Below are 21692 nucleotides of genomic sequence, written 5' to 3' on the forward strand. Positions count from 1 at the left end.
GGCGGTCAATGCTGCCTTTTGGAGGAGACTTCAGCAGGGATTGTTGGCCTGGACACTTACAGATGACCTCTGCATGTGGCCCAGACTATTTCACAGGATGGCAGTTTGGTTCTAAAGGAAAGTGAGTCAAAAAGACAGAGAAATAGGCAAAAAGTTTTGTAAAATTTCCTGATTTAGTGTCAGAAATTACATCACTTCCCTTCCGCTGCATGTTAGCATACTACGTTAGGATGAGGTCACTAAACTCGGCCCACCGTATCACCACATTCCAGGCAGTGCCAAAAGATTTGTGGCCATGTTTTCAAACCACCAGAAAGAGGAGTTTATAAGTACATAAAACAGTCCTTTATTTCCCAGGTCAAATTTTCCATTACACCCTGTATTGTGAACTGTTACATAGTCCATAAAAAAAAAAATTGAAGATTCATGGGTGACTCCTTTGCTATGTATATACAGGTTAATTTTTAACAGTGGTGAAGTTCCCTTTGTAATAAAATTCTTTAATAGAGGGTAGTATTTACACATTTTTTAATATCAAGGTTGAGCTGGGGTCACCCATACTTTTATTAACAAATATATCATCTTCTAATTTTGTGTGCTAATTCTTTGAGCAGTTTTATTGATCCCAAAATGTTCATCACTAATTGAAACAGCTGCTTTATTTAAACAGCACTTATGAAATGATATGCAAACAAGTTCTGCTTCATGTTTTGGCAGAAGTTAAGTCCAATTTGATCAGAGAGCTCATCTGTTCCGTATATACTCTTTACCTGGGAGTGGAAGGGACCTCAAGCCTGGATCTCTACTTTCCTCCCTTGACATCACATGTGCTCCTGTGGCCAGAGGAACAAAGAGGTGAGAACAGAATTGTGGTCTCTACTTTCAGCATGAACTGCAGCCTTACTCCAGTTGGAGTAACCAGTACAGGTGGCTTAAAGGCAGCGGGAGGTCCCAGGAAGTGAGGAATCATACCCTGTGACCAAGAGCATCCCTTTCTAGAAGCTGCTCTAGAAGCCCACAGATGAAAGCCGGAATTCAGACAATACGCAGGCATTTCCATTTCCAGGAGTCACAAGAGTTGGTAGTCTAGCCTTGATTGTCCCTACTCGGCTCGGTTATATTTACAAGAGCTAACAACGGACATGAGAGTCACACTGAGACACCACTGATTGAAAACCTCTGTCTTCCCCATGCTTTATCCCAACTTCTGTTTCTTACTGATACCCTCCTTTTCTTTTTTTTATGTTTTTCCAGCTCTATTGAGATGTTATTGACATAATACATCTAAGTTTAAGGTGTACAGTGTGATGATTAGATGCCTGTATATATTGCAAAATGATTACCACAAGAAGTTTGGCTAACACCTCCATCCCCTCATGTAATTACCAACTTGTGTGTGTGTGTGTGTGTGTGTGTGTGTGTGTGTGTGTGTGTGTGCTGATAACATTTAAGATCTACTCTCTTGGGACACCTGGGTGGCTCAGTCAGTTAAGCATCTGCCTTCGGCTCAGGTCATGATCCCAGGGTCCTGGGATCGAGCCCCAGGGGAGCCTGCTTCTCCCTCTCCCACTTCCCCTGCTTGTGTTCCCTTTCTCGCTGTGTGTCTCTCTGTCAAATAAAGAAATAAAATCTTTAAAAAAAAACAATAAGATCTACTCTCTTAACAATGTTCAAGTATATACTACAGTCACCGTGCCATATATTAGATCCCCAGATCTTATTCATCCTATAGTTGGGATTTGTACCCTTTGGTCAACGTCTCCCTATTTTTCCCACCCCCCGGCCATCACTATTCTGCTCTCTATTTCTATAAGTTCCGCTTTTGTAGATCTCACATATAAGTGTGAACATATACTATTTGTCTTTCTCCTTCTGACTTGTGACTGCAAGCTCTAACCTGGGGCACATGCACAGCAGTGGAGGCTGGTGATGGCAGTCAGGCTGGTGAGGTGCGGACGCACATTTGGAGGAGCTAGCTGCAGGTAGGCCCAGTGGGGTCTTTTGTGCGGCACTGGGAAGGCTGGGGAAACTGGTTATTCACCCAGCTCTCCCTTTCTAGCTAGCAAATTCCCTCTAGGCACTGAGCAGTGTTGGGCTGGGGGCTGGGGTTAGGCAGGCAAAATGAAACCCTTCCTTTGGAATGCCTGGGTGGCTCAGTCGGTTAAGCATCTGCCTTCTGCTCAGGTCATGATCCCAGAGTCCTGGGATCGAGTCCCCCATCAGGCTCCTTGCCCCGCAGGGAGCCTGCTTCTCTCTCTCTCTCCCTCTGCTTGTGCTCTCTGTCAAACAAATAAGATCTTAAAAAGAAAAAAAATGAAGCTCTTCCCTTTTCCCTTTTTTGTGCAGTTATTCTCAGGTTCTTTGTTCTACTGTGTTGCTGAGGATTAAGTCGACTCCTGCACTCTCCCAAAGCTGTTTTTGTTTGTGGCTAGCCACCTAATCATTAATCTTTGTTGGGGGACAGGGGCTGGGGTGTCTTACTCCACCATCTTGGTGACATTACTCCTTTTCTAGCTTTTCGAGTGAACTACTTCTTATCTATTTTTAGCCTTGTGTATATAAAAGTCTGTAGATTTTCCTAAAAATACTGCTTTTGTTTTCTTTTACAAGTTTTAAAGTTCATATGAAAGGAAGTCAGAGAATAATCACACACACACACAAGGAAAACATAATGAAGGAGTGGACAGATGCCACACCAGATTTTAAAATATTGTCATTAGACCCTAAGACCTGACTTTACTGCCCACCTGCTTGCACTCACCAACCTTTGTCCCACATTTTTCCTTAAGCTCTTCTTTCCAGCTTATCTCTGAACTCAGGCAAAAGACCTCATGGGCATAGCATCCCTTGATGGGAACTGAAAATACTCCTCAAGAAATAACTGCCCAGAGGAAGAGCTCCGTTGGGCCCAGACCACCCAGACCAGTTTGAACTTAGACCCCAACTCACGCCTGCGCAGACAGACCACGGAGTGACCTCTGCAATGACCTACCATTACCTTTACCTCATTCTAATACTAAAATCTCCACCCAAGGAGGAGCCTCAGCCTCATTTATATAACATACAATGTATGTCTAGGCATGTTTCCTTAAGGCACATTAGTGACCGTCTGCCTGCCTCTACATACAATGACAAGTCTCCCCTTTCTAAATATTCATCCTAACCTTGAATAAAAGGAACCTATTCACCCTTGCTTGGGGAGTCAGTCTTCGGAAATTATTGCCCATGATCTCCTTATTTGCTACAAATAAAGTTTCCTTTGTACAATACCTCCATCTGGTGTACTTTCTGTCCGCAAGTTACCAAAGAACAAACTCACGTTAGTGTGGTTACAATATTACAAGGTTAATAGAAACCTTCCTCACATCGTCTTTAACAATAAATCCTATTGTGTTTTATTGATCTGAAAATTGAAACAAAATATATGTAGGCTTTATATTCCCTCTCTATAAAATGGAGAACATAATTATGTTAACTATCTTACAGGCTGTTATGAGGAAAGTAACGCTTGGAAGTGGTTCCACAATAATGATCACAGAGCTGCCAACATTCTTAGAATATTTGAGGCACTGTTTGTAGTGCTCGAGAAATACAACATGTGTTGCTATAATGACAATGCATTATTCATGTGAAATAATTAAAATTGTCATTGTGGATATTTGATTGGATTTGAAACAAAATTTATAAAATAGAGATAAGAGAAGAGAAGCATGTGAAAGGCAGGGCAGAGATTCAGGAAAAGCTGCTGTTTGCCTCGGCAGTCAAACGGCTTACATCATGACCAGACAGAACCTGAGATAAGGTCTTGGGTTTCATGTGAAAATGAAAGTTGTAACTGAAAACTCCATAAAGTTGGAACTTTAAAATAGGTGTACCTTTGTTGAAATAAGTGATTAGATAAAATCCAACTATAGTTTACAAACCTTCTGTTTTGGGCATCTGTATCTGGACCGCTAGGTGAGAAAAAGGATTTCCCAAGAGGTAACATAGGCGGTCTGTTCATCCAGTGCACTCTTCGTTTGTATTATTCCACTTGAATGGATCAGGAACCCCAAACCAAGGACTTTACATAGAAATTAGTCTAGGGACTGTTCTATCCTCTAGGATTACTGGTAAAAACAAACATAAAATAATTCAAGAGAGGCATTCATACAATCCAGGCTGCACGGGGGCGGGGGGTGGGAATGAACACAAAAGCACATAAAGAAACCGTCTATCAAAAGAAAGAATCATGGATCCAATGGTCAGAAGGAGTAGAGCCCAAATAACACAAGCAAATAATACACAAATGTGAGATGAAATATAAGTATTTTTTTAAAATGGTATAGAGATTAAAAAAATGAAATTGAAATGGTAATTTTAAAAAAGAGAGATAGTAATGAAAAATGACCTTATTAAAAATAACAGGAGGCGGGCACCTGGGTGGTTCAGTTGGTTGAGCATCTGACTTTCGGTTTCAGCTAAGGTCATGATCTTGGGGTCATAGGATGGAGCCCCGTGAAGGGCTCCGTGCTTGGTGTTCTTTCTCCCTCTCCCTCTGCCTTCCCCTCTGCCCCTACCTCTGCTTACACGCGTGTGCATGCTCTCTATCTCTCAAAATAAAATAAATAAATAAAATCTTTAGAACAATCAGACTTTTAAAAAGTAACAGGAAGAATTGGAAATTTCTGAGTGAAAAATATAGGCACTGATTTTTTTTTAAGTATTCAATGGATGTAATAAGTTGCAAATATTTGCAGATGATGACAGAAATGGAGAATTGTAATAAAGTTTTGAGTAAACTATCCAGAATTCAGCATGAGAAGACGTAAGTGAAAACTACAAAAGAGACATTCAGAGACATGAGGGATACTATGGAGTCTAACCCATTTTGTGGAGGACCTCGTGTTGAATTATATGGATAACTTAGCCAGCATGCTCTAACTCAGTTCACAGGTTCCCTCTAACAGGCACCCCTTCATTTGGTCTTGGGCCTAAGAATCTACCATCAGGAGGGAGTGATTCAGAGAGGAGTCCTGTGCAAGTGCTGGAAACAGGATCAAGCTATTTAGTAAGGAATCTTTGTATTCCTTGGACTCCTTGCCCTGTGGGGAGTGGCAAAAAACAGAAGAAGGGTAGAGTGAGGCCCTGGCAAGCATGAGGCCTAGGACCGGGACCTCACTTGATTGATTTGAAAGGATGTCTTAGGTTATATACCCCCAGAAGCAGATATTGAGACCATGCATTGAGAACAAATAGTTTATTTATTTATTTATTTATTTATTTATTTATTTATTTATTTAGTAAGAGTGTATTTATTTATTTATTTGAGAGAGAGAGAGCGTAAGCGGAGGGAGGGGGGCAGAGGGTGAGGGAAAAGGACAAGCAGACTCCCCATTAGCAGGGAGCCTGACGCGGGGCTCGATCCCAGGACCCCGAGATCATGACTTGAGCTGAAGTCAGATGCTTAACTGACTGAGCCACCCAGGGGCCCCCACAAATAGTTTATTTAGCAGGTGACCTCAGGAAGCATAGATAGGAGAGTGGGAGAGAGTGAAGAGAGCAGACCAATTCAGGGGATTTCAATGAAGGGGATTAAGAAGCTCAAACTTTCAGTTATGAAATCAATGTGTCACCAGCTTTAAAAAGTGCAGCATATGGGCGCCTGGGTGGCTCAGTTGGTTAAGCGACTGCCTTTGGCTCAGGTCATGATCCTGGAGTCCCGGGATCGAGTCCCACATCGGGCTCCCTGCTCAGCGAGGAGCCTGCTTCTCCCTCTGACCCTCCCCCCTCTCATGTACTCTCTCTCTCTCTCTCATTCTCGCTCTCTCAAATAAATAAATAAATCTTATAAATAAATAAATAGATAGATAAATAAATAAATAAATAAATAAATAGTGCAGCATAGGGAATACAGTCAAAAATACTGTAATACCCTTACCGTGGTAAGCATTTTGGAGTGTGTCTTATTGTTGAATCACTATATTGTACACCTGAAACTAATACTGTATGTCAACTATCCTTCAATTAAAAATTTAAAATTTTTGAAGAAACATTTTTCTAAATGAGCAGGGTACCACTGTGGGCAACTGGGGCTTAATCCTGCTGAGGACCTCTGGAAGAATTCAGCTCAGACTTATTCTAACCAAAGGGCAAGGAAGCTGTGTTATTTCTCTACTAATTCCCACCATCATCAGTGGAGAACTGCTCCTGCAGGCTTTAACTGCCACTTCTGGCCTGATCCGTGCAAGGGCTAAGCACTCTCCTACGACCAGAGAAAGCCCTCAAGGAGAAAGTCGGTTTTCCATAAAGCCATTTGCCTGCAGGGTGGACTTAAATGCCAGGAGACGTGGCGGGGTATGGATGGTAACTGCTCCAGCGCAGATTCGGAAAGGACTTTGAGAAAACCTGCCCCTAAAAGACAATGATGGCATGATGACATAATGTGGCCAGTAAAATTTCCAAGTTTCTAAAGATCCAAATGGTTTCTACAGCTGCTATTTTACATCTGAAGGGATGCAGAAACAGAAGTGGCTTCTTATTTATAATAAATCATAATACTCCTATTTATGTTTATTAATCAAATCGAATTATTTTGAATGTTTAAGAAATGATGCATATTATTTTATCAGTACATCTTCAAAAATAGAACTATCTTACCGTGAACTCCACTGTTACGATGGATTCCTTTTCAGACTGGCAAAGAAAGAGGCTGGCACCGTGCATTCCTTAGGGTCTTTACTCATGAACATTTCATGAGTTGGAAAATGTACACTGAAGAATGTCCTTGGCTTTCACTTTCAGACTCACTATCATTAGGAAGTGGATATTTTTAGGGAAAGGGAAATAGTGGAGAACATAAAGCTTCTGATGGAAGCTTTATACTAGGACTTGTGCATTTCAATTATTGTTTACTATTAAATGACTAGTGATTCTTTATCTTTGATAACATTAATAATTACTATTGAGATGTTTAAATTTCCTATTCTAAAGGTTCCCATTTCAATCTGTTTATGTGTGAGCAAAATCAGGCATATTTTTTCTGGATTTCTGTTAATAAAACAACACACTTTGATCAAATAATTCTTTCTCCTGATCTGCTCTAATGAGATTGCCACAACCCAGATACTTCTCTCAGAATGAAGTAATCAATGAACAAAGATGATAATATGCCTGGAATCCTTTTTTGTCAAGAGAAAATTATATTCTAAAATTATATTTGTGGGATGCCTGGGTGGCTCAGTTGTTCAGCGTCTGCCTTCGGCTCAGGTCATGATCCCAGGGTCCTGGGATGGAGCCCCACATCTGGCTCCTTGCTCAGCAGGGAGCCTGCCTCTCCCTCTCCCACTCCCCCTGCTTGTGTTCCTGCTCTCGCTGTGTCTTTCTCTGTCAAACAAACAAAGAAATTTTTTTTAAAAAACTGTATTTGTACTTGAATAGGATGGAATAAAAATAGCAATATTTTGACAGTCTTTGAGAGTAACTGTTTGTTTCCCCCATAGACCAGCTGAGAATGCTGGGGCTTTGCTAGACCATAGTATGGATTCCAACAGTGGCTCATTGCCAGTCTGTGTTAATATGTAATATTAAATTATAATATGGTATATGCACATAGCCGCATATAACATATGCTATATAATTATAACTGATATGTATAATATAATTAATTTGTGATTTAAAATATAGTACATGCACATAACATAAACACATACAAAAGCTCTATTTGTTTTACAAAGAATTTGAAGCAGTTAATACTCTTGCAGGAGGAACTGATTTTCTTTTTTTTTTTTAAAGATTTTATTTATTTGACAGAGACAGAGACAGTGAGAGAGGGAACACAAGCGGGGGGAGTGGGAGAGGGAGAAGCAGGCTTCCCGCTGAGCAGGGAGCCTGATGCGGGGCTCGATCGCAGGATCCTGGGATCATGACCTGAGCTGTAGGCAGACGCTTAACAACTGAGCTACCCAGGCGCCCCTGATTTTCTTGACATATAGATTTCAGTGCATTTGAAAATGAAGTTGCCATCTTTAACATTTGGTGTGTTAAATGTTTCTCATAGTGAATTAAAATTCTAGACAATCAGTCTCATTGTCATGGATACTTGTCTGACTGATGTGCTTGAATTGTTTTCCAGTTTTCCAGAGAATTTCCTTATATGGAGTTAGGCCTTAGGACACTTTTTTATCATTTGTTGTTTATTGATTACTTACATATATTGGCAATAAATGGAAAGAAAAGTAAAATGGTTACATTTGTATTATTATTTTTTTAAATTTATTATTTATTGAAGTATAGTTGATATCCAATGCTTCTGGTATACAATATAGTAATTCGACAAATCCAGACATTTGTATTATGTTTTTTATACTGTATCCTACCTTAGGATTGAAAAGATATTTATAACAATGCTCTGATCTCATTAGGATTGTGAGAATGGTAACCTTCGAGAAAAAGTGACATTGCTCAAAAGGAAAACCAGCATAGATCAAAGGATAGCCTGCCCAGCCAGTGTGAGGCCTTGAAGAAATAGCAAAGCTTTCTCTGGCTAAACAGTGAGGTAACAAGAGTCTTCAATAAAGCAAGGGTAATTTTTTATGGTTATGTTGTCCAGCAGTTGAGCCTTCTACCCTTTTTTTTTTTTGAGAGAGAGAGTGCGTGCCAGCGTGAGCTGGGGAGCGGCAGAGAGAGAGAGAGAGAGAGAGAATCCCAAGCAGGCTCCACACCCCAGTGTGAGCCCAGTGAGGGGCTTGATCCTGACCTAAGGTGAAATCTAGGGTTGGACGCTTAGTAGACTGAGCCACCCAGCTGCGCGGTGCCTTCTGCCCTGTTGAGCAACATGCCCTGCTCCCTGTAGTAACTCCCATGTTTAAAGGAATGGGATTGTTATTCAATCATCTCTGACAGGCAGATAGTCCACAATAGAGATTCTAGACTTGAAGAAAACTGGAAGGTGAACAAGACACTTTTTATGACAAAATTGATATGCTTCATTCTCTTTTGTCCAACATTTTACATATTTCAGCTCAGAAGCTTAGCTGAGTTTAACAAATAGGCATGTTTCTGAGTCCTTCAGGAGAGTAAATAACAGTTATTCGAATGGAGGAAGCTCATTGGCTTCTTGCCCTAAACTTCTTTTGAAAAGTTTCCTTGCTTATTGTGGCGTTAGATAATACAAAAAGCAAAATCTATTGAGGAAGAAATAACTTTATATGAGTATCTCTGGATATATACTGGATATAAATTATGCATTAGTTTAGATTTATTTGTAAGAAAGAATACATACACTTATTTCTGCAAAGATTGGATATCCTGTGAGTTGTCTAGAAATGAGATTTAAAGACACAATTTCTCCTTAAGAAAGTTAATAACACATTTCATATTTTTATTTATTTATTTTAGAGATAGAGAGACAGGGAAGGGGCAGAAGGAGAGGGAACTAGAGAATCTTAAGCAGGCTCCATGCCCACCATGGAGCCCCACATGGGGCTCGACCTCACAACCCTCAGATCATGCATGACCTGAGCTGAAATCAAGAGTTGGATGCTTAACCACCTGAGCCACCCAGGTCCCCCAATTAATAGCACATTTTAATAATTAAAAGAAGAGATCATTAAGTTGTTCTTGTCTCCTCCTCTCAGTTGGATAAACCGGCATCTTAAATTATGTATGTGCTATCCTCAAAAATATAATTTGCACAGATTTAAGAGGGAGAAAAAGAGCTTAGAGTGAAGGGAAAGTAAAATCTCCTAAGATATTATGGTGGGGATAAAACAGGACAGTAAAGGGGGAAATCAGTGCTGAAGTCACTAGGAAATTATAAGAAGGTTTTATTTTATAGGCGCTGAAGGATGCTCTGGGGCCAAAGTCCAAATTAGAAAATTGTATAATGAAAGAAAAAGAAAGGAAAAAATTGTATAGTGAAGATCAGACCAGAGGGCAGAAATCTCTGAATGTCATGCTAAAATACTGAAAATCAATTATTTATTCATTCATTCAATTAATGTTGGTGAGCCCTTACGTATTCCAGAGTCTGTGTTTGGCAGTAGATGTGACAAAATGAACAGTGAGGACAAATAATGGGAGTCAGAAATCGTGTTAGGAAAAAAAATAATTTTCAGTAGATGGGAGATTACAAAAAAAAAAAAAATTTAGACATGGGGCACCTGGGTGGCTCAGTCGATTAAGTTAAGTTGATTTCGGCTCAGGTCTTGATCCCAGCATTGTGAGATGAAGCTCCATGCTCATCAGGGACCCTGCTAGAGATTCTCTCCCTTTCCCTCGGCCTCTCCACCCCACCCCACCCTCTGTCTATCACAGACTCTCTCTCTCTCTCTCAAATAAATAATAAATAAATCTTTTTAAAAAATTAGACATATTGAAATTCAGGCATTTTCAAGAAATTAATTTTGTGATTTTGAGCTTAATCCAGGAACAGTAAAGGATGGGAAGTCATTCTCAATAATATGAGAAGAGATATTCTCTTGAGGGAAAGGAGGAACTGAAGACTGAGGATGGCCAGGTGAGAGATGTGCATCCTGCATTTAAGTAGAAGAATACCAAGAAACTCAAGAGTGTGACTATGAAAAGGAAAAATCATATTTGGAGAGGAAGGAAATGTCATTTGGAGTTTTCAAAAACCCCTTTCATCGTACGTACTTAATAATATTTTCTATTTTTCCTCTTCTACAGAAACATGTTTTCTTATTTGACTACATTTAACTTTATGCTTATTTTTAAACACAGGGCAATATCATCACATGGTGAATTTCATAATGTCATAAATTTATTCTTTAAAATAAATGTACATATTAAGGCAGAATTTGAGTATAGTGCTTATGTTCAGTGTTTCCTGTATTTCTCTAGTTGGATGAAATTGAATACAACCAAGTATACTGAAAATATACTCATGAATTTTGGTTAAAGGTAAATTGTTTAATTAAGATAATTATATGAAAAAAAAAGACATACTTACAATAATATTCCCCAGTAGGTATAACATTTGGCTTGACAAAAAAAAAAAAAAAAACAGAGAAAATAACAATTCTCAAATTAACAGGTCATTAATCTTGACCTTATGAAAGAACAAAGTAATTTATTTCAAAGATAATTGAACCTAATATATGAAACCTAATAAAGCTGCAATATTAGTAATGTAATTGTTCTCATTTTAAATTTGGGTCAAGCTTATAATGTAATGAGAGAGCAAACAAGGAGAATATTAACTTCATAAAAACAAACAGCAGGAAGTGTCCTTTTGCTTGACAGACAGTAAAGTACAGTGTAACTAGGCAAAGTTTCAAACCCTAGCACCAGCTCTTACTATCACCAGGACAAGTCACCGAACTGCTCTATAACTCAGTGTTCTCATTTTGGGACAGAGATTGTTCAATGAAGAACATATGATGATATATTTAATGCACTTAAGCCAGTGTCTGGAACATGATAGATGCTAATTAGGAGTAAAAATCAGAGTAAAAAGAACTGACCTAGGGACACCTGGCTGGCTCAGTCGGTGGAGCATGCAACTTGTGATCTCCAGGTTGTGAGTTCGAGCCCCACATTGAGTAGAGATTACTTAAAAATAAAAATAAATCTTTTTTTAAAGAATTTATTTACTTAGAGAGAACGTGGGGGGCAGGAGCAGAGGCAGAGGGAGAGAGAAACTCAAGATGAATCTGTGCGGAGCACGGAGCCTGAGGCAGGGCTGGATCTCAGGAACCCTGAGATCATGATCTGAGCAGAAGACAAGGGTTGGATGCTTAACCGACTGGGCCACCCAGGTGCCCCAAAATAAAAAATCTTAAAGAAAGAAAGAAAGAACCTAAGCATACTATGCTGTATTTGATTCATCACAAAAATTGCAAAGCACCGACTTTGGAGTTGAATACTAATTATATAATTTGAAATAATCTACTTAACCTCTCTCAGGCTGTTTCACAGGTCGCTTTTTCCCCAGGCTTCAGTGGTTGAGTTGACTCAGAATATTTCAACAGTAAGTGTAAATTTTTATCATCTTATATTAAATGAAGAAATATAACAAGTCTCTCAGGAATGTTAATGCTCCAGTAAATAGATATCACTAAATTTCTAAACAGAAAGTTCAAGTGCCAAACTTTACTGAGCTTGTTCCTGCCTGTCAACCTCAGTACAGCTGGCTTTAAGTAGCAATCGGCTTAAATGGTGTGACATCAGTGGTACCAAAATGTCTTTGTACAAATCCATTTTTTCCACCAGGCTTATCTAGATTTTAAAATGTCCGTCTTTCCTTTGGATTTAAACCATTGATGTCTTCAGAGGAAAGCAAGTTGGTTAGCTGATCTGAGTAATGCAATAAATAAACAAACATATAATCTAGAAAGAGCCTTAAGGATCAAAGGCTGGTAAGAGTTAATAGAGTCAAACTTGCCATGTGAGAAGCACACAGCTAGGAGCAATTCTGGGATCCCGATGAGTGTTCTCTCTTCATTTCCACTTGCCTGAACGCCTGTTGAAGTCCAAATATTGTTTTTATGCACCAGAATAAATGGCCAACAATCTTTTGGAGCACTGTTTTCTCCAAGCTCAGGAAGCTGCTCCCTAGAGAGAAGCAAGTGCCATAGGACTGATAAATGTTAAGAATCCATAAAATGATGGGTCCCTTTAAGCTAAGGTATTAAGAAAAGGCCATCTATAGGACCTAGCATTGTAACTGAGGCTTGGGGAATGACTAGTACATCTGTATGTAAACTGGAGGTGGTTATAAATCCAGGGAAAGTGGATGACAAGAGCAAATTCTCAGAATACAGAATTTTCCGAATCGACTCGGACACTGAGCCTCTGGGAAATTTGGGGACTTGAGGCTATAAAGGTATATTCATGTCAGTGATTTTTTGTATCATTCGCTGAGTAGTGGGGAGTCGTGGGAAATTTTTATGTGGAAGTATAACATAAAAATAGTTCTTTGGAAAATCACTGTGGCAGTCTAAGATGAAAGAAAATATTTTAGGCTTGTGAAATCAATTTGGTGGATATTTGCAGTAGTCCAGCCATTAAGTGACAAATTTATGAATTAGAGTGGTGAGAATGGTTATGGACAAATAGGATCAGAGGGAAAAGAAAAATCAAAGTATATTTGGTAGCACTTATATGCCAGGCCAGCCTACAAACACCACTACTCCAATTACGAAAACTCTCAAAATGATTACTCAAACCCAGTTCATTTTGCTTTCACATGGGTTAAATAGTTCAAATGACATCGACTGGATTGAGGGTATAAATATGAAGGCAAAAAGATTCTCAGGGTTTCCATAGTTTCTCAGGTTTCCATCAGCTTAGAGGTCAATGCAACCCATTCTGAGTGAGATCGTGTGTAGCCCATGGAAATGTGTATGTATGTGTATGTTCTGCTCTTTAATCGTCCAGAGCTGGGGCCGAGTAAACATTCACATAGAAAATTTTGCGTTATCTATGATTACCACAGAGAATAGGAAATGAGACCATCTACTCAGCATAAGGAGAAGAGATGAGGCTTGGGAATTAAAGTAGTTCAGGGAAAGATATGAAGAGTACTTTGGAAACTGCCATGTTAGGAAAATGTGAAATTGATGGAAGTATGACAAAGCAGGGATGAAAAAGTGAGGGCACACAAAATTTTAGGGCTAATCCATATTTGTGTTTTCTTTACCCTTTTGTAGGAATTATGAAAAATAGATAGTAGGGGTAAGGTTAACCTAGGATAGATAACTCCCGGAAGTTGGAAAGTCAAATAAGTAAGAGATTCAAGGGCACTTTTGAAATAGCTGGACATGAGCTCTATGCTAACTACCAAGGTGACTGTCAGACATTTTTAATACATCACCTAATTTCCAAGGATAATGGCAAGAGATGAGTAAAGGAAAAACCTTGATTCTGGGACTGGATATTGTATTAAAAAAACAAAAAGACGGTAGAGAAGTAAATAAATGATACAGAGAGAAAAGTTCAGGTTATGAAGTTATGATGAATAGCAGTAGAAGAACAGTGGTCTGAAATTATCTCTGATGTTCTATCCGTGTCCTGTTTGCCTTCTTTTGAGTCTGGGGGAATAGACAACAGATCGTTTTTGGAGATGACTGAGGAAATGTTCAAGGAAATAGCAGTTCAAGCTTAGGTAGGAAGATATGGATGAATTTGAAACCAGTGAGGGGTAGAGTGGGTAGGATGGACAGGAAGACATCAGAGAATTAAGGAACTAAACTAGGTAAGAATGGAAGAAACAAAGATTGTTCGATGGGAGGGTCCATACCTAACACAGAAGGTGTAGAGAACTAGAGCGAAGAAGGAAGAGCAAAGATAGTAGACTGAATTCAAATAATATCAGTGAGCAGGAGGGAAATTTTAAAAAGGCATAAATGTGGCATAAAGCTGGAGTTCTGCTTCACTCCATCATCCTCTGCCACTGTAACAGAACATATTGTAATGTCCACTGGCTCACTCCTCAGCTTCTGCTGTGCTTCCCATCAAATGTCGCCACCACAGTAGTCATTAACATCTTCTGAAATCTTCCCATAACTGTTAAGAATTTTGTTTTACACAGACCGTTAAGAATTAATGAAAAAAAGGGGCGCCTGTGTGGCACAATCAGTAAAATGTCCAACTCTTGATTTCAGCTCAGGTCATGATCTCAGGGTTGTAGGATTGAGCCCCGTGGTGGACTCTGCTCTTGGCAGGGAGTCTGCTTGGATTCTCTCTCCCTCGTCCCCTGCCTCTCCTGCTCATGCTCTCTCTTTCAAATAAATAAAAAAATCTTCTAAAAAAATTCATGAAAAGAAACCTCTCCCACAGAACTCCCCCCCAACCCAAACCCAGTTAGAATATTTGTCTTGGAAAACCTGAGTTAAGGTTTCATTCCCATTCTGGGGACAAGATGCTTAAAATTTTTCATCTCCAGTTTCCATATTCTAGAAGAGAATAGAAATATTCATCTCAAAAATTCGTATATGGCTTCTATGAGTTAAAGTAACAACAGTGGCTGGCAAGGGTGTTTTATGAACACTGTCTGAGTCTCACTTTACTGTGTCCTCATCTGGAATTCTGGCTTACGTGTTCCACTTGCAATCTATTGCTTTACTTTGCTTTTACTTTATAACGTTAGAGGGAAAAATTCACAAGAGAGTATAGTAAACCTACTCTAAAACTTTCAGTTAAGTGGTATCTTTCACCATTTCTGCATGTAATCCGGGGATGTAAATTGAGTAAATAATTTCATCAAATGATGATCATCAAATCATCAAATTTTAATCATCAAAAAAGCTGTCATTTGATGATTAAAATAAAATCTGAATTTTTTTTTTCAAAAAAAATTGAACTATTTTTTTTTGTGAAGAGCAACAAGTCCCAGAATTGGCATGATTATTTTTAGACAAAACATAATGAACCTCCGTGTGCTGCTGTATATAAGGCAGCAAAGTCGGCTACTGATGAGAAGGAACACGAGAGGCACCGTGAACTGTGCATTGTTGAATTAGGAATGTGTATGACAACCTTGAAAGAAGCTCTTGGGCCAGTAGTTATTGAAATGAACAGGATAATTAAATAATTACACTTGATATGCTTTTCCTTAATATAACCTTTTTTGTACTGGTCTCATTAGCATTTGTAAGGCTGTACATTTCAAGACATGCTTACAATAAGCAAATGTAAGCTCTTTTGACGTATTTGTATAGAAAATTTCAGCCAATATGAGTGCAGGAGGGCATTCCAGCAGGTGAAACAACCTTAATTTAAGCACAGAGGAGACAATTTCTGTAAATAATGAATAGAGAGGTATGTTTGGAGGGGGTGTGTGGTAGGAATGCAGAGTAACATACAGGCAGAATTTGTAGGGCAGAGGTGTTTTTTTTTTTTTGCTTCTTATTGCAGTGGGAGCCTTTGAAGATTCAAGAGGAGTCAAGAGGCATGAGTCAATAAATTTAGAAATCTGGAGGTGATATGTAAAACAAATGGTCAGAGATAGAGCAGCTAAATCTGGGAGATCATCTAGAGGTTTTTGGTAATAATTTAGATCATGTAACAAAAATCTTTCCTGTAAAGGTTCAGAGAGTAAATGTTTTATGCCTATAGGTCTGGTCTCTGTTGTAGCTACTGAACTCCACTGTTATAGCATGAAAGCAGCCATAGATAATACCTAAATGAATGTGAGTGACTGTGTTCCAATAAAACTTTATTTACAAAAACAGATGGCAAGCCAGATTTGGCACACAGCCCTGTTGACTCCTGTTCTAGATCATCAGTTATTAATGTAAGTACCTTATTTTGAGTTTCCCATAAAGCAAACTCTGAAGGAGGGATTTGAATGCACATAATTCATTTGGAAGTTGGTCTTACGAAGCACTCTGAAGAGTGAAAGCCAATAAAAGGTAGAATTAGATTACTACTGAAATCTGGATTACCTCACTGGAGACCTTATCAGAGACTATGTGGAATACCCCTCAGAATTGTCACCTTATGGACTCAAGAAGCTGGATATTCATTATATCTCATACATCACTATCTGAGGGACACCTTGAGATATTACCCCATAGATATCTCTGACACAAACAGGCTACGTATGCTCCCATGACAAAGAATGCCTTCCGACAGAGAGATGCAGGAAAACATTAGTGTGTATGGGAACCGTTGTGGAGAGCAGGTGGGCTAGGAACAGTATGTGGTTCAATGGGTATCACAGCATATAGGTGAGTAGGGAAAATTTTTAAGAGAAGGTGAAGTTGAAATATGTCCCTTCACTGACCTCCAATCAAGATCCGCATGTCTGTGGGAGGAACATTTATTTTAAAGCCGACTTGGTATGGAATAAAAGTAGAATGGCCACTCGAAATGAAAGTTAATGGTAGATGGAACTAGGTCTGTGAGGAACAGGAAGACAGTTTTAAGAGAAATGAAAGGTAAAATGGTCTGTCACAGGTTGGGTTGCAGAGGAAGCAGTTTTAAAGATGGAGTTTATCATGCAAGATGTTTATTAGGAAATGCTGTTGGTATTATCAAGAGTGGGGGCAGGCAAAGAAGATATGAAATAGAAGCAGGGAAAGGTACATGTTGAGTTGTTAAGCAGTCCCAGCGAAGGCCTCAGTCAGCCTCATGGGGAATGCTATAACTGAGCTCATCCTCCAGAATTGCCCCCAGTCGGGGAAAATGGGTCAGGTCTTTATAGCCCTGTGTTGGCCAGTCATTGGAAAAACTTCCAGGTTTGCTTTAGAAGGAGGCATGATCTTGGAAGAAGCCATTTTCTTCAGCTGAGGAAAACCTGAGAGAAAGCTGATAGCCAAAAGGACCCCCACAGGACCCCAACAGCCAGGGGAATAATTCCTGGTTGCTGCTTGACAATTTCCATCACAGGTACATTTGATGATTATTGGATAGGGAGAGATGAGGGAGAAAAAAGAGGCAAATATGGTAATGGCACTGAGAGACCCTAAGGAAGGTGACACCATTAACTTAAAGAGGGAAAATAAAAATTCAGAGGATAAAATCCCAGTTAAATTTTGAGGTCAGAATCACCTTTTCTTTGTCAACACATTTCAGGAAATGAAAATATATTAAATAAGTTGTCCTCGACATGAAAATATGAAAGCTAATTTCACAATTACTGCATTATCTCAATGAGAGAAAAAGAAGCAAAACAAAGCAAGCAAGGAAACACACAACGTGTGAAGTTCATTTTTCTTAAGGCCATGGCAGAAATGATGTTAATGATATCACACTTTAAGACATGATGAAAGTTAAGATTCTTTTTTGAATAACAATAAAGTGACCTTGCTGGTGTGGATATAAATTATAATTTGAAAGGCTAATTTTATTGTCCATTATTACAGAATCAATACGTAACAAATTGTAGAAATGTAGTACTATGGCTGTTATTTACTTGAAGTAGTGAAATATGCAAGTAGATTTCCATTTTTGTCAGGAAGAAGTTTGTTTTGCACAAGACAGAAATTTAAGTGAATGTGATTGGGCCTAAGTGGTTAACTTGTGCTTTAGTAACAGCAATCCTTAAATTTATTTTGATTGCAATGACATAATATGATTCATAAACGTAATTTAAAGATAGTTATAAAAGATGCATGTTCATAAGACAGAGAGAGCTCACTCCTAATTCAGTATTATGAAAATTAACTTGTACCAATTAGAGGTTGTATAATGTGGTATAACCTGCACATCATTTTTCTGATAATTTTCTCCAGTTGCTCTTTAATAATCTCATACGTCTGAGGTGTGTGTCTCTGGCATGACAGTTCTGAATTTCTTATGAGGATGTTACTCTTATCAGCTCGATGCCCTCCAGCTTGTGAATATCAGGGCAATAATATATGTTGAAAAGGAAAGCTTTTATAACAATAAGCAGGTAAGTGCTTAAACTTACAGGGCCACCTACAGGACCACGTTTCTGTGTTATCAGTTCCCTACTTCCAGAACCTGCTGTGTACAGGGTAGCTGTTTTGAGCCTATTTATGGACACAGACCCCTTTGGCAGTCTAAAAAATATAGACTCAGAATACTGTTTGTATATAAACACAAATATATAAATAACAAAGGAAAGCAATAATTTGGAAACAGTGCTGTCAAAATAAAAATGAAATGCATTTGTGACATCGTATATGTGCTCCTTAACACAGTGAACAACATGATGTAGGGAGCGGTCCCATAATTTTTTTCACTTCAAGATGTGTGACACAACCATTACATGATGTCAGAACGCGTGGGATGTTTACTGGTGACCTAGTCACAGGTACTTCTTCTTTGTTAGGTTGCCCACATTCATACTTGAAGGAAATGATACATTTTAGTGGGATGTTAGTGAAAATATAAATGCTGTTTTGTCCTCTGATTCTTCAGCCCTTTCCAATCCTCTGAATCCTACACATGGACATCTCAGGGGGACAGACTGTGGATGCTAGGTTGGAAAGATATGGCAAGCCCTGCTCTCTTGCCCTCTGCCAGGGCCACATTTATGGTGAATTTGGTGTTGACAAGTCAGTCCAGGGATCCCTCTGCACAGTCTACTTCAATGAAATCCTCCCCTGAAAGCATTCCTTTGATGTAAAGGATGCCAGATGGTGAAAGAATGTGAATTCCAGAACAAGAAGTTTAAACTTTAATCCATAGACATTTTTCAGCCTTTGATACCCTTCTGATAGTATGCCAGTGTGATCCAAGCAGGGGTTTATCCTTATTATCTATTGTGGTGAACAAGATGGCTTGCACCAGAGGCCGGGGTTGAGTAAAGCACAAGGAGGAAATATGAGTTGAGTTATCACAGGCTCGGTCCTGGTCTTAAGAATGAAGAATGAATTAAGAGGCACTGCGATGAATTACCAGGACTTGATGAATGTGGAATTTGGATAAAGTGTCAAAGCTCTCACTGATAATATTTCCTGGCAAAGTGAATAGGAAAGTTGTTGCAATACAAACAAAAGCAGAGAAAGAGAAGTTAAAATATGCCTGGGGAAGACACATTATTTCTTTGATTTAATGGTTGAGGCAATGTCCAATGGACACTTGTTCATCTTGAACTGAAGTTCTGGGTGGGAGATTGAGCTGGAGATCTAGGTTGGGAGTGATATGCAACAAGATGCTATATGGAGTTGTGAATACAGTAAGATATCTGAGAAACGAGGTACAGAATGAGAGAAGAGCAGAGAGGTAAAACAAACCTTTGGGGAATGCTACATGGAGGAGGAGCAGAGAATTTGTGAAAGAAGACCCCTGAACACAGAAGACAAAGTAATAGTATAGTGTTGCATAAGGTAAGAAGTTATAAGATGAACAAGTTCTGGGGCCAAATGTATAGCATGGTGACTATAGTTAACAACACTGTGTTATATATATGAAAGTTACTAGAGAGTAGATCTCAAAGATTCTTTTTTTTTAAATATTTTATTTATTTATTTATTTGAGAGAGAGAGAGAGCATGAGAAAAAGAGAGAGAGTACAAGCGGGGGTGGGGGCAGAGGGAGAGATCCCAGGACTCTGGTATCATTACCTGAGCCCAAGGCAGATGTTAACCCACTCGAGCCACCCAGGTGCCCAATCTCAAAGATTCTTACCACAAAAATAAATAATAATAACTATGGGAGGTGATTAATGTGTTAACTAACCTTGTTGTGGTGATCATTTTGCAATATACACATATATCAAATCTTCACGTTGTACACCTCAAACTTATACAATGTTATATGTCAATGATATCTCAATAAAGCTGGAAAAAAAAGAGAAAGAATTTGCCAAACTGTCTTCCATAGCGACTGTAACATTTTGTTGTCCCACCAGCTATGAACGAGAGCTCCCATTGCTCCACATCCTTGCCAGTATTTTCCTGTTGTCAGTGTTCTGAATTTGGGCCATTCTAATATGTGCGTAGTGATATCTCACTGTTGTTTTAATATGCATTTCCCTGATGTCATTTAATGTGGAGCATCTTTTCATAGGCTTATTTGTCATTTGTATATCTTCTTTAGTCAGGTGTCTATTATGGTCTTTGGTCCATTTTTTAATGTAGTTGTTTGTTTTGTTATTGTTGAGTTTTAAGAGTTATTTTTATACAACAGTTCTTTATCTGATGTGCCTTTTGCAAATATTTTCTCCCAGTCTTTGGCTTGTTTTCTCATGTTCTTGACAATGTCTTTCACAAACCAGAGTTTTTCATTTTAATGAAATCCAGTTCATCAATTATTTCTTTCATGGATCATGCCCTTGGTACTATGACAAAAAAGTCACTGCTTTTCCGAAGATCATTTAGGGTTTCTTCTGTGTTATTTTTCTAGGAGATTTATAGTTTTGGGTTTTACATTTTGGTCTGTGATCCATTTTGAGTTCATTTTTGTGAAGAGTATTAAGTTCTGTGTCTAGAATCATTTTTCCCATGTGGATGTCCAGTTGTTCCCACACTATTTTTTGAAAAGTCTATCTTTGCTGCATTATATTTCCTTTGCTCCTTTGTCAGAGACCAGTTGATACTTACGTGGGTCTATTTCCGAGCTCTACATTCTGTCCCATCCACGTATTTGTCTTTTCTTTCACCAAAACCACACTGTCTTAATTACTATAGCTTGATAGTAAATCTTGAAGTTGGATAGTGTCGGTCTTTCAGATTTGTTTTTCTCCTTCAATAGTGTGTTGGCTGCTCTATATTTTTTGCTTTTTCTTTCTTTTTTTAAAGTAAGCTCTAGGCCCAAGTTGAACTTGAACCCATGACCCCTAGATCAAGAGTTGCATGCTCTACCTGCTGAGGCAGCCAGTCATCCTTCTTTTGCTTTTCTGCATAAACTAGAATCAGTTCGTCGATATCCACAAAATAACTTGATCGGGTTTGATTTGGATTGTACTGAATCTATAGATTATTTGGAACGATTATGCTGTTAAAAATTTAATATGTAAATGTTCTAGCACACTACATGGACACAGTTCAGTGCTGTCCACAAGCTGCTTTAACTCTATTTACTCCATGTTACAAAGCTAGATCCTGAGAAGTCACAATTAAGGTGATTTCCAGTTATATTAGTATATCTCTACTCTGAACATTCTTCTCCTTTTTTAAAAAAAAAGATTTTATTTATTTATTTGAGAGAGCCCGAGCAGAGGGGAAGCAAAGAGAGGGGAGGCACAGAGGCAGAAGCAGACTTTCCACTAAACAGAGAGCTCGATTCTGGGCTCGATCCCAGGATTCTGGGATCATGACCTGAGCTGAAGGCAGACGC

Source organism: Zalophus californianus, chromosome X, assembly GCF_009762305.2.
Source record: "Zalophus californianus isolate mZalCal1 chromosome X, mZalCal1.pri.v2, whole genome shotgun sequence".
NCBI classification, from domain to species: domain Eukaryota; kingdom Metazoa; phylum Chordata; class Mammalia; order Carnivora; family Otariidae; genus Zalophus; species Zalophus californianus.